This window comes from Pan troglodytes, chromosome 10, assembly GCF_028858775.2.
Source record: "Pan troglodytes isolate AG18354 chromosome 10, NHGRI_mPanTro3-v2.0_pri, whole genome shotgun sequence".
NCBI classification, from domain to species: domain Eukaryota; kingdom Metazoa; phylum Chordata; class Mammalia; order Primates; family Hominidae; genus Pan; species Pan troglodytes.
This window is the reverse complement of record NC_072408.2, coordinates 122,881,397-122,893,523: the sequence shown is the minus strand read 5'-3', so window position 1 is coordinate 122,893,523 and position 12,127 is coordinate 122,881,397. Positions and strand designations below refer to the sequence as shown.

Sequence of the window (12,127 nt, the reverse complement as noted above, 5' to 3'; positions counted from 1 at the left end):
CATGGAATTTTAGATCAGTCACACCAGAATCGGAAAACAAAACCCTCAGAATTTAAAATTTACTTTGGCTACCTCTGAATGTAGCATACATGTAGTTGGAGTCATAAGTTGATGGTGAATATTCATTATTGATGAGCATGGTATTCAATTTAAATTTTGTTTTATTATCAGTGTACTTGCCCTAAGTGTCCCAGGTACTGGGTGCAGATTAGAGCCCTTGAAGCCTTACATAGTAGTTTTAAGATTAGGCCTTTTCTTTTGGTTGCAAAATTTCAGCTGGAAACTCCTGCCTCATTAGGAACCTTTGCTTGCTTAACTTTCCTAGTTTCTAGCAGAGACTTAATTAGTAGTCTTCTCACTCAACCTGTCTGCCTTAAATCTTTAATGAAATGGTTGTGGAATCTTCTCATTAACCAAACATAATTTATGAAAATTTTCAAATCAGATAAATTAGGGACCGGAAGTTTTCTTTGTCAAATCACCATAAACTTCTTTGAAGCATTTTCCTTTTCAGTACATTCAGAATCCTTTAAAAAGTAGCAATGTGTATGGGTGTGTGAAAGTTTGATTCTGTTTACAGATACTTTGATGAAATGAGATTTTTTTCCCCTTATAAATATATATGTATAGATTCGGCTTAACTAATGTGTTTCATGAGTTTTTACTTTCATTTATTTTTACTTCTTTAAGTTTTTGAGACAGGGTCTTGCTTTGTTATCCAGGCAGGAGTGCCAGTGGCGTGATCTCGGCTCACTGCCTCCCGGGTTCAAGCGATCCTCCCACTTCAGCCTCCCAAGTAGCTGGGACTGTAGGCACACACCACCACACCCAGCTCATTTTTAAATTTTTTGTGAAGACAGGGTTTTGCCATGGCTGGTCTTGAACTCCTGAGCTCAAAGCAGTCCACCTACCTTGGCCTCCCAAAGTTCTGGGATTACAGGTGTGAGCCCCTATGCCTGGCCTTTGGTTTTTACTTTTAATCTTAGCATTCTCCTTAAATTTACAGAGGACTTAAATTTAAATTTTCTGAGTGGTTTAAATTTGGCTTTTATGTTTATGACTCTGCAGACTTAAATATGGAGTGCTTTATCCCAGTGACCTTCTTTATCATTCTGAGTACGTCTGTCCATGCCTAACATGGATTGTGTCACTGGTCACTGGTGAGTTAAATGAGCTAGTCATAAAATAGCTTTAGACCATAAAATACAGGATGATTTGACAGCCACTTGGGGATGAAGAGGAAATGTAGATAAAAAGTAGGGATTGAAGGAGTAGCAATTAGTATGTTAATAGTAAAAAATAATGTTAAAAAGTCAAATATAGTTATCAGCCTATTTTATGTAGAGTTTGTATATCTTTACACTCATTTTGGCTCCAAAAATCTTCATAACTTTAGCAAGCCTGATGTAAATAATGCATGTAATGTATTTGGGAATTTGACTCAATATAAATGGGAGGCTGCTGATATATGAGCATCGTAATTGAATGGATTTTAGACTTTATGTTCATGATTGAATATGGGACTTTGTTTTCCTTCAGTGCAGAAATGTAAATTATTTTGAAACAGTATTTCAGAAAAGCTTAACAATTAGAAAACATTTAAACCAAAGATGAATTTAAAAATTGGCGTTTGCTTTAATAAGACTTTATTAGGTATGATGACTTTTCCTCCTTTTATTCTCTGAGTGGAAAATAGAGCCTCTTGGTAGATATTGAAATAGGATCTCAGTAGTCATGCCTGAGTTGGACAGTTTTAAATGGACAGTCATGCTGTGAAGGAGAGCATTTAGCATTAGAAGAGAATTGGGTTCACATCTTATTCTTCCACTTGCAAGTTAGATTTTGGACAAAGTTTATCTCAGCTGAATTTTTATTATTATTGAGTTGAAAATCATAATGTCTTAGAGGGTTATAGTGAAGATTAAATTAGATAATTTATGTGGCAGTTTATAATTTAGTTGAGAGAGAGAAATGAATTAAATTAATTTTTCTTAAGTTTAATTGTGTCTTTTTTGGTACATTGGTACAGATCCATTTAGTGGCTAATGGAGAGGAAAACCTGTTGCCCAGTGCTAAACAAATTAAATGTACAAATTTATGTTTTAGAAAAGCTCTTATTTTTAAGTATAGTGTAATACTAGCATATAGTATCTATATATAATATCTATAATCTTAGCATATAGATAGTATATGCTAGGATTACTAGCATTACTGATTATTAGTATTACTGATTTCTCATACTGCATATTTTAGATATTCTAATCGTGGTGAAAAAATACTGATGAATGAGTTCTCCCTGTTAGAATAATAGCATATGATTTTTTGTGCTATAATTTCTTTCTGTACTCCTTTAAAGTTCTTGTGCTATGATTTCATTTACTAATGGACTCCTAAAAGGGTTCTTAATATTTGATATGAGTTGATGTTCAGGAGAATTCTAAGATAGATTATTTGCATATTATATATTAAAAATATGTATTTGATTAGGTAGTTTTAGAAACATAGAAATTCATTCAATATAATTTTTTCTCTATATTGACATCTTTTATTATTCATATCCTTGGGAAAAGAATAAGTAGAAAATACAACTTTGGGTTTGCCCTTGAGTGGTGACAACTAAAATCAAACATACAAAATTTCTGTCTTCTAAGGTCTAGGTTGAACTTGAAAAAAAGCTTTTGCATTCAGAATATGTTTTAAAACAAACCAGTGAAAATCATTTGGAAATTATTCCAATCATGCAGGTTCTGTCTCTTGGGAAGGCATTTGTTTTCTAATTTAATCTCAATCCACATTTTATTACTGGAGAATTTGAAATCTATACACTTTAGTCTTTGAATGTCATTTTTAGGAAACAGTTTATTGCCCTCAATAACAGTGGGCCTTTGATCTTTTCTGGTATCAGGTATACAGAAGCTAAGTTAACAAAAATAGTAACTTGCTAATTCATTTTCTGGGTTAATTTGCTGTCACTGACTCTTGGGCAAATTTACTCTGTTCTTGGGTGATACTCCAGAGAGCATCACATGTTTTCAGATATTCTAATTACTTTTGTATGTGCTCATAGCACATGTGCACACACCCGCCCCACCACACATATACCCATACACACTGAAAGTATATTACTTTAACTATCGTTTTTGTCTCCTCTCCTCTTAACTTCAGACTTTTTAAAACTTCTTTTTTATTTTCTTACATTACCTAACATACATATTTAAGAAATGTAAATACGTTTTTTGGTTTAATAGCAAAGCGTGTATTTTGTGTAGCAATACATTATTAGCTCATACCAGAAATGTTTTGATGTAGGAGAACCATATTTAGTATTTTGAAACTTTCCCTTCCTTTCCTTTCTTCATCCTCCCCTTTATCTCCTCAAAGATAACAACCTGCTATTCCATTTTCTGAATGAATTAGCTATCACTGACTCATGGGCAAACCTGCCCTGTTCTTGAGTGGTACGCCTTCTCTCCATCCTCCTCTTTTTCCCCAGACTCTGCTATAGCCAAGTCATCTGTGTTATTTAGCTTTTAGAGATGCCCAGATAAGAAGGCGGAGAAGGGATCCCTAGTCTAGAAGGTGAGCAGACACTTCCAAGTGTGAACGGTAAAGCAAGCCTCTTTTTAGTGTCCAGAAAAATGAGATCAGTAGCTATCTATGATTTTTTCTGTTTTACTCATAAATTTACTTTGCACATGTGGTGCCTATCTGTTAATAAGGGCTTGCTGATGGGAAGTCCATAGATAAATATTAATGGGACAATTTGGACTTACATAATCATGCATGATAGTTTTACAGCTTTTTTTTGGTAGCTCTATAAAATATTTAGTCATTTTCTGAGAGTCTATCTGAGGGAGTTACAGTATTCTGCCATTTGAATATATTTGGGGATTGTGTGAAAAGTGAGAAGAGGGATGAAGTTAGAGTCTTGGGGATCATCAACATTTGTAGAATGGGTACAGAAACAAGAACACATAAAGGAGACTGAAGAGTCAACTGGAAATGAGAACCAAGAGAGACTGGTGTTACCAGAACCATGGAATTTTAAAGTTTCAAGATTGATCAGCTGTGTCTGCCATAGAGGCATGTAAAACATGTACTATAAAGACTATTAGATTTGGCAATTATGTAGTCATGGTGACTATAACATTGGCAGTTTCAAGTGGTGAAATTCAGATTGCAGTAGCGTGCATTATAAATGGGAGTTGAAGTGAAGATACTGAATGTAGAGCTCTTGCAATATTTTTTACAAGTAGCTGCAAAACACAAAACTGTTGATTCCAGGAAGGGAGCAGACAAACACTTAATAAGGGCTTGTGATAAAGCTTAATAGTGGTAGCTATAATTTTAAAAAGTATCTTCCGTGTACCAGGTACTTTGCTCTGTAGTTTCATAAACATATATAGGGGAATGTTAAATTGAAAGACCACTTCAGCCAGAGGTGATGATAGTTAAATACAGTATTTGCTTTCTATCTAACTCTTCTAGTTTTTCCTTTTTTTCTTAATAACTTAAAAGAAGTTATGACGGTTTTTATTTTTCATTTGTGCTATTAGTGGTCTAAACAGTATATGTCAACAATAATTATTGATTTTTACACTTTAAAGTAAAATATATTTAAATATGTGCTATTTTCAAGAAGGATTGAAAATACCTTATAGTAAAAGATATACCTTGTTTTTTAAATTCTTTTTTATAGTAAAAGATATACCTTGTTTTTTAATTCTTTTTTTTTTTTTTTGAGACAGAGTTCCGCTCTGTCGCCCAGGCTGGAGTGCACAGGTGCGATGTCAGCTCACTGCAATGTCCTCCAGGTTCAAGCAATTCTCCTGCCTCAGCCTCCCAAGTAGCAGGGATCACAGGCATGCATCACCACACCTGGCTAATTTTGTATTTTTAGTAGAGAGGGGATTTCACCATGTTGGCCAGGCTAGTCTCGAACTCTTGACCTCACGTGATCCACCTGCCTTGGCCTCCCAAAGTGCTGGGATTACAGGCATCAGCCACTGCACCTGACCTATACCTTGTTTTTTAATATACTGGAGAGGTTGAGAGAATACCATTATTGTAATTCCTTTTTAAATTCCTGCTAAATAACTGAAACTAAGCCCAAAACAAATCTCTCCTTGTTCAATAGACCGTTCATCCGGAAATATAGATGATCTTCCATTAACTATTTGACCTTGTGGGACCTAGTGAATCCTTTGGGACTTCAGTTTTAGCATTTATTTCTAAATTGTCTTTTAGCTTTCTGATTCTCTGATTCTCTAAGTGAAGTGAAGTTGGTGAAGTTCTGGACATGTCCTATCCATGTATGTCTCTGTATATATCCATATCTTTTATTCTTTTTTTCTCTACCACTCAGAGCATGTTACCTTCATTGTATTTAGTTCTGCTGTAAGCAGAAAGTAACTCTTGTATTCACCACTGCAAGAGATTTGATATCATTCTTCCCAAGAGTTGGAAAATTTTAAAAGAACATGTTTGTAGAGAGGGAAGGATTATGTTAACTTGAGTGACGATACTCATAATCAGATCAAGAAATGGGAGGAGAAATTGTAGGTCCCAAATGGGAGTTGAGGTGTTAATTTCAGTTTTTATTACAGAGGTGACCACCTATTCACCTTTGCTTAAGGTGTCTTAGCCAAAAGCCACTTTCCCTGTTGGAAACAAAGTCAGTTGAAGCTTCAGAGCATGAATGAATAAAGGTTCAAAGTTTAACCTTTTGGTAGCATGAGGGAAGTACTGTTCAGTTTACTCATATCTCAGCCTCATTTAGGATGTTGTTCATGGTATGTTTTTCTGACCAAATAATAGACTGAGCCTAAGTACCATAGAATGATATTGCAGTATATCAACTAGATCATTCTCATAGATTAATGAAATGGATTACTCTAGAAGTTGACTACATTTAAAAAGGAATGTCTTATCCTCTGCTTTGTAAATGTAGCTAAATTTGGCATACTTTGCTGAAGTATCTTAGAATTTAGAGAAAGTATAAAAATGAATATGCCTGGAAGGTTGTTTCCATTCTTTTTTCATGGCATCTCAGTAACATGGGGGGAATTTTATGGCAAGTTAAAAACAGACTTGTCTGAGGGAAATGACTGCTCCTATTTTTATGCTATTACTATATTTTTTCATTTCCACATTTATTTTGTATTTATTTACAAAATGAGAAAACAATTCATCTGTGTAGGCGAGAGGGGAATGTTGTCTTAATTTTAATTTGGAAAATTTCAGCTGTACTAAGTATAAATTAATTTTCCAGTGTGGCTTAAAAATTTAAGAATCTTGAGATTATTACTTATGAATTCCTGTTATAGTCTACCATGTATTTCTGCCACCTCTATTACTAATCCTAAAAGGATACTGTAATACTTATGGTATGTTTTCAGACTGAACCCATTGATTTAATAATATCAAATGTTTAGATGATATCATCCTTTTCATTTCCATTTAGTTTCTGGTTTATATTATTATAGTCAAGACTTAGTGAAAATCGCCGGGTGCTGTGGCATATGCATATAGTCCTAGCTAGTTGAGAGACTGAGGCAGGAGGATTGATTGAGCCCAGGAGTTCAGGAGTTCAAGTCCAGCCTGGGCAACACAGTGAGATCCCATCTTTATAGAAAAGAATTTAGTGAACATTACTATGGTGTGGACATAAAAGAAGGCAGATTTTAAAAGAAGATTTAAATAACTGGAAAGTGTATATTTTATTTTCGATAATGTCATTTTCAGTTCCATAATTTCCATTGGACCTTTTTTATTTCCATTTCTCAGCTGTGATTTTGTATTTGTTTATTCATTGTGAGCACATTTTCCTTTATGTCCTTAAGCTGCTTACAATAATTGCTTACAGATTTTTGCTACTAAAAAAAATCTGGATTTTTCTCCATTGGTTGTGTTTTCTCTTGAATATGGGTTAGATTTTTCTTGTTTTTTCATATGTTGAATAATTTTGAATTATATTCTGAACAATGATATAGTGTGGAGACTCTGGATTCTGTTATCTTTGAACGTGTTGTGGATTTGGCCTTTTCTCCTTTTTTTTTCTTTTTTAAGCAAGGAGTTAATTTTGGCTGAATTTTGGTCTCCCCTCCCCTCCCCTCCCCTCTCCTCTTTTCTTTTCTTTCTTTTTTAAGCAAGGGGTTAACTTTGGCTGAATTCAGATTCCAAACTATTGTCTCTTTTGTGGTGGGCAGAAGCTGAAATTTCTTTACTTCTTTTATCCTAGGGTTTCTCAGCCTTGGCACTGTTGATTCATGGGCTGGATAATTGTGAGAGCTGTCCTGTGCATTGTAGGATTTTCAGCAGCATCCCTGATCTCTCCCTACCTGATGCCAGTCACACCCTCCTCCCTCAGTCGTGACAACCCAAAATGTCTCCAGATAGTGCCAGATTTTCCTTGGGATGGCAAGTCACCCCTGGTTGAAAACCACTGTTTTAGCCTTCCAAGGGCTGTTGAGAGCCTGCACCATGCACATAGTGTAGGAATTGGCCAGAGATTTGGGCAGAGTTTGTGTCTTTGATTCTCTTCTTTCCAGAATTTCTATTCTCATTTTCAGCAGCTGTGGTCTCTTTAACTCAGTCCTCTGGTTCTTTGCCACTAAGAACCAAGGTCGGGTTTCTGTTAGTTTTAGCTATTGTGGTTCAGTCTGCCCTATGCTACAAACTGTTTAAAAAGGGGGGTGGAGGGGTAGGTGGACAACTGTGATGAGAATGAGGATGATTGATTCAGTGCCATTTCCTCCTTCTGGTGGTAAACTCTTTCCCCTCCCCCAGGATCTTCCTGCATTTGGTAACTCAGGTTTTTGCAGATTTTAATATCTTCTTCATAATTTATAGTTGTTATTTAAAGGGAGTGTCATGTTGGAGTGGAAGGAACTACTTTGTACTACTGGGAGGGGAACCTGATAAGTATTTTAGGATGTAAAACTTGACGTTGCATACCATCCTTTGTCAAGGAGGGTACCATCTTTTAAAAAATGTATAGACATAAAAGATCTTTATTATATATTTGGAGTTAACATTTATATAAAACCTTTTCCTGATGCACTTTTAGTGCTCTATACAAATGTTTCTTAACAGCCCTTATGAACTTTTTTTGCAGAATGAGGTAGGATGATGAGAAATGAGACAGACCAGTAAGAGGAAGGAAGGTCTGGGAGGTGACCAAACAAGGCTGAAAGGCAGATGATAGGATTGTAAGGGGAATGGAGGCGATTGAGGGATGGCTGCCTGTTTGATTCGTAGTGTGCTGTTAGTAAATGGGGTCCTTTCTTTGAAAAGTGTGATCACACTTGGTAAAATTTTCTGACTGTGGCATCTGTGTAGCAACTTGGCAGCAGGGGGAAAGCATTGTAGATTAGAGTTAGATTTCAGAACATTTCTCTTTCGACAAGAATATTCATTTCTGGAAAGATGGTTAAGAATACAGTTTCATATTTTTGCTTTTGGTTGACTTTACAATTTTTTTTCTAACATTTTTTTCCTCATTAGTTTAAGGAAACAATTTAAAATGTTAAGAAAAAGATTACATAAATTCTATTAAGCTTGAAATTACTCCCTTAAGCTTGCCTTTTTTGTGATGAATTTTATGGTATTGAATAAGATAGCATAAATAAAGTAGCTAATACAGAACCTAACATCTGGTTATTGTGTAATGGTAGCTGTTTGCTATTAGTAGTGAAACTGGTGGTAGTAATATTTAGAAAAAATTAAGGATAATTTTTTATGATGTTGGTAATTTCTTGTACTAGAGAAAGCTTGCCAATCAAATATTTATGAATCAGTTTTTATATACACAATTTGCATTAAATAAGGTAGGTGTTTCTACTATAAATCTTTCTACATAATGGCAATATAAGAAATGTCATATCGTATACTGATTTTACCCCTAAAATAATGACATCAGCTGTTTTCTAATTTTAAAGAAGTAGTCTTACCAAATGTTTGAAATCACCATGATTTTGGTATGAATTTGAAAATATGGTGTTTACTAGCATTGTGGTTCTGTTGCTATCCTTTTATGGAGTCAAAGGAAAAAATTTTGAAAATGCATAATGTATATTATAACAATATGACTATTTGTTGTGGAGTGTTAAATGATGTTATAAAAATAAAGCTTTTAAGTATGGTTCGTAGAAATTATTAGATCTGTCTCTGACTGAGAACCTGTTAAGTGTGGCTTGCATGCTTCATTTAGGATTTTATTAACAGTTGTATAAGATTGAAGTATAATAGCTTGATATTTATGGTTAAAGAATATCATGGGCCGGGCACAGTAGCTCACGCCTGTAATCCTAGCACTTTGGGAGGCCGAGACAGGCAGATCACTTGAGGTCGGGAGTTTGAGACCAGCCTGACCAACATGGAGAAACTCCGTCTCTACTAAAAATACAAAATTAGCTGGGCGTGGTGGTGCAAGTCTGTAATCCCAGCTAGTCAGGAGGCTGAGGCAGGAGAATCGCTTGAACCCGGGAGGCGGAGGTTGCAGTGAGCTGAGATCCCACTGTTGCATTCAAGCCTGGGCAACAAGAGTGAGACTCTGTCTCAAAAAAAAAAAAAAAAAAAAAAGAATTATCGTGGAAAACTGCTAAATTAAAATACTACATTTTACGGAAACTGTGGAGCTGCCTCCTTGATAGAATGTTAGGTCTGTTTTTGTTGTCTTCTGCCTATGTCTCTTGACTTGTGGTTTCTTTTGTTTCAAATCACTCTGCCCTTGTATATACTTTGGTTAGACTACTTTTGGTGAAGCACTCTCCAATAGAAGAACATAATGTGGTGTCAGTTGTGTAGGGATCGCCCAAGCGTTGTCTAGCATTTCTGCTCCCCAGCAGAAGCCATTTTATCCAGCCAGAGTTGCCCTTCACAGTTCTAGCATAGTCTAAACTCATTTTCCCATTGTTCGTATTCTTTCTCTCCCACCCACTCTGTCTTCCCTGGCAATTCAAGTTAAATTCCATCTCTCTTCTTTGAGTTGCTCCCCTGAAGTAACATTTCTGTTTCTTCTGGCATTTTACCTCTAAATTTATCAATAACATGTTTATTCTGCTGTTCTTAATGTCGTGTGTGTGTGTGTGTGTGTGTGAGTGATTTTAATCTTCTCTTGAATTCATACTATAGAAGATGAGAATTTAGTCTTTCTCCTTTCCCCATTCCTACATTACTCCTAAATTGAATCTTTAATATAAAATCATTTATTTTAGTTTCCAGTGTACATCATAATTTTACCTTTTTTTCTACTCAGGATCTATAATTCCCAGCACAAAAGGTTGGGTTAAACTGAATAGGACATACTTTTCCTTTGTAAATCTATTTCATATGCTTTAGGATCAAAATGGTAAATGAGGTTTGAAAAGTAATCTAACATAAAACAAAAATTGAGTTATGTCATTAAAATAGAAATAGTCTCTTCACCATTCTTATCTTGATGTTAAAAGATGATCTTTTAAACTATTTTATAATTGGGTTGAGATCTTTGATTCTTATAATTATTGGTTTTGTATGGTTATTTATCAGTGTTATTCATTATTGAGTGGTTTGTTCAAGTTTGAGCAATTGGGCTGTTTGTGCCCCTTATTTTACCATGAGTATTTTTAAATAGAAAGCCTACAGTACTGTTGGACTTTGTGCCCTGTCATGCTGGATTGTGAATTGCAATTCTTGTAGTAGAAATAGCCTCAACACATTTTGAGATCTTAAACGTGCTTCATATATAAAGTAGGAATTTGCACACAGAGGACCCTAGAGGGAACATTGTTAGGCAACATTTCAGGGATAATTATGTACTCTTGAAATTGAGTAGTATTGTTTCTTTAGTGTTAACTGTTATTGAGAATGTAGAAAAATAAACGGACATCGCAGTATATATAATTGAAAACAGTTGGCTAAAAGTATGTCCGTGTTAACTGAGATTTTAAAAAAATGACTACATATATAGGAGGTACTTATCACTAAAAGGGAATTGGGCTGTTGGCTGGTAAATTTTGGGATTTGTCTCTGTGATTTAAAACATCAATTTCAGTGTAGCATGTCATCTCCACACCTTCCTTTCTACTTCTTTTTTTTTTTTTTTTGACGACAGAGTCCTGCTCTGTCACCCAGGCTGGAGACTGGTGGCTCACTGCAACCTCCGCCTCTTGGGTTCAAGCAATTGTCCTGCTTCAGCCTCCTGAGTAACTGGGATTACAGGTGCATGCCACCACGCCCGGCTAATTTTTGTATTTTAGAATTTAAGCTTTATATCAGAAAATAGTTCACCTCTTTCAAATAACTTTTTTCTGCTAATGATTTGTTGTGTTCTTGAATAAATAATATTTCTGGGCTTTAATTTCACGATTGAAATATCACACTCAACTGGAATTCTTCAGTGAAAGAAACAAGACATTATGATCTCTCTTAACAATATGTGAAAATAGAAAAATTGGGATTGTATATACTTTTACGTTTGCAGCTTTACCTGCAGCCCTCCATTTACCCCTTCTCTGGGAGCATATACTACTGACTTGAACACGAGTATGCTCAGGTAGTAGAATGAATATGTACTGTCGTGCATTATTCCTTGATCATTTCAAGCATGTTTTGTAGGTTCAAAAAGGTAAGTTACCAAAGGACACTTTAAGAGTGGAAAGGCTCACCCTTTTCCCCATCCCTTAGAAACACATGGTGCTAAAAATACCCAGTAAAAAATTGATGAAATCATGAAGTACATTTCAAACTAGAGGATTCTTCCTTTGAGGAATATTACACTGGTAAGTTTGAACATGGCTCAGTGTTTGAAGTACAATACAAGGTATGCTCTATAGATGATGCAGAACCAAGAGTTCTGTATTTGTGCTTTGACTTGCTATAAAATTCAAGCATTACATGTTTCAGAGCTCTCTTAATTCTTCTGGCTACATCATTGTGTAGTCTTCATTTGAGACATTGGCATCCTGTATATTTGATCTCCTTTAACTAAGGAGGAATGCAGTACCACTCGTAACTCCTTTGAACACGTCAGGCATTTTCAGAATCAGTTGAAGGTACTGAGGGACCAAATTGTAACTGAGGCTAGGGTGATGCCAGGTGAAGGGAGGCAGAGGAACAGGGGCCAGTTTTCCTGACCCACATGATA

At 35.4% G+C, this 12,127-nt stretch overlaps 1 protein-coding gene across 4 annotated transcripts in view; it reads left to right on the top strand.

Annotated features, from left to right (window-relative positions):
• Nucleotides 1-12,127, top strand: part of MED13L (mediator complex subunit 13L) — a 319,642-nt gene that overhangs the window by 181,311 nt on the left and 126,204 nt on the right. The gene's annotated exons all lie outside the window — the stretch shown is intronic.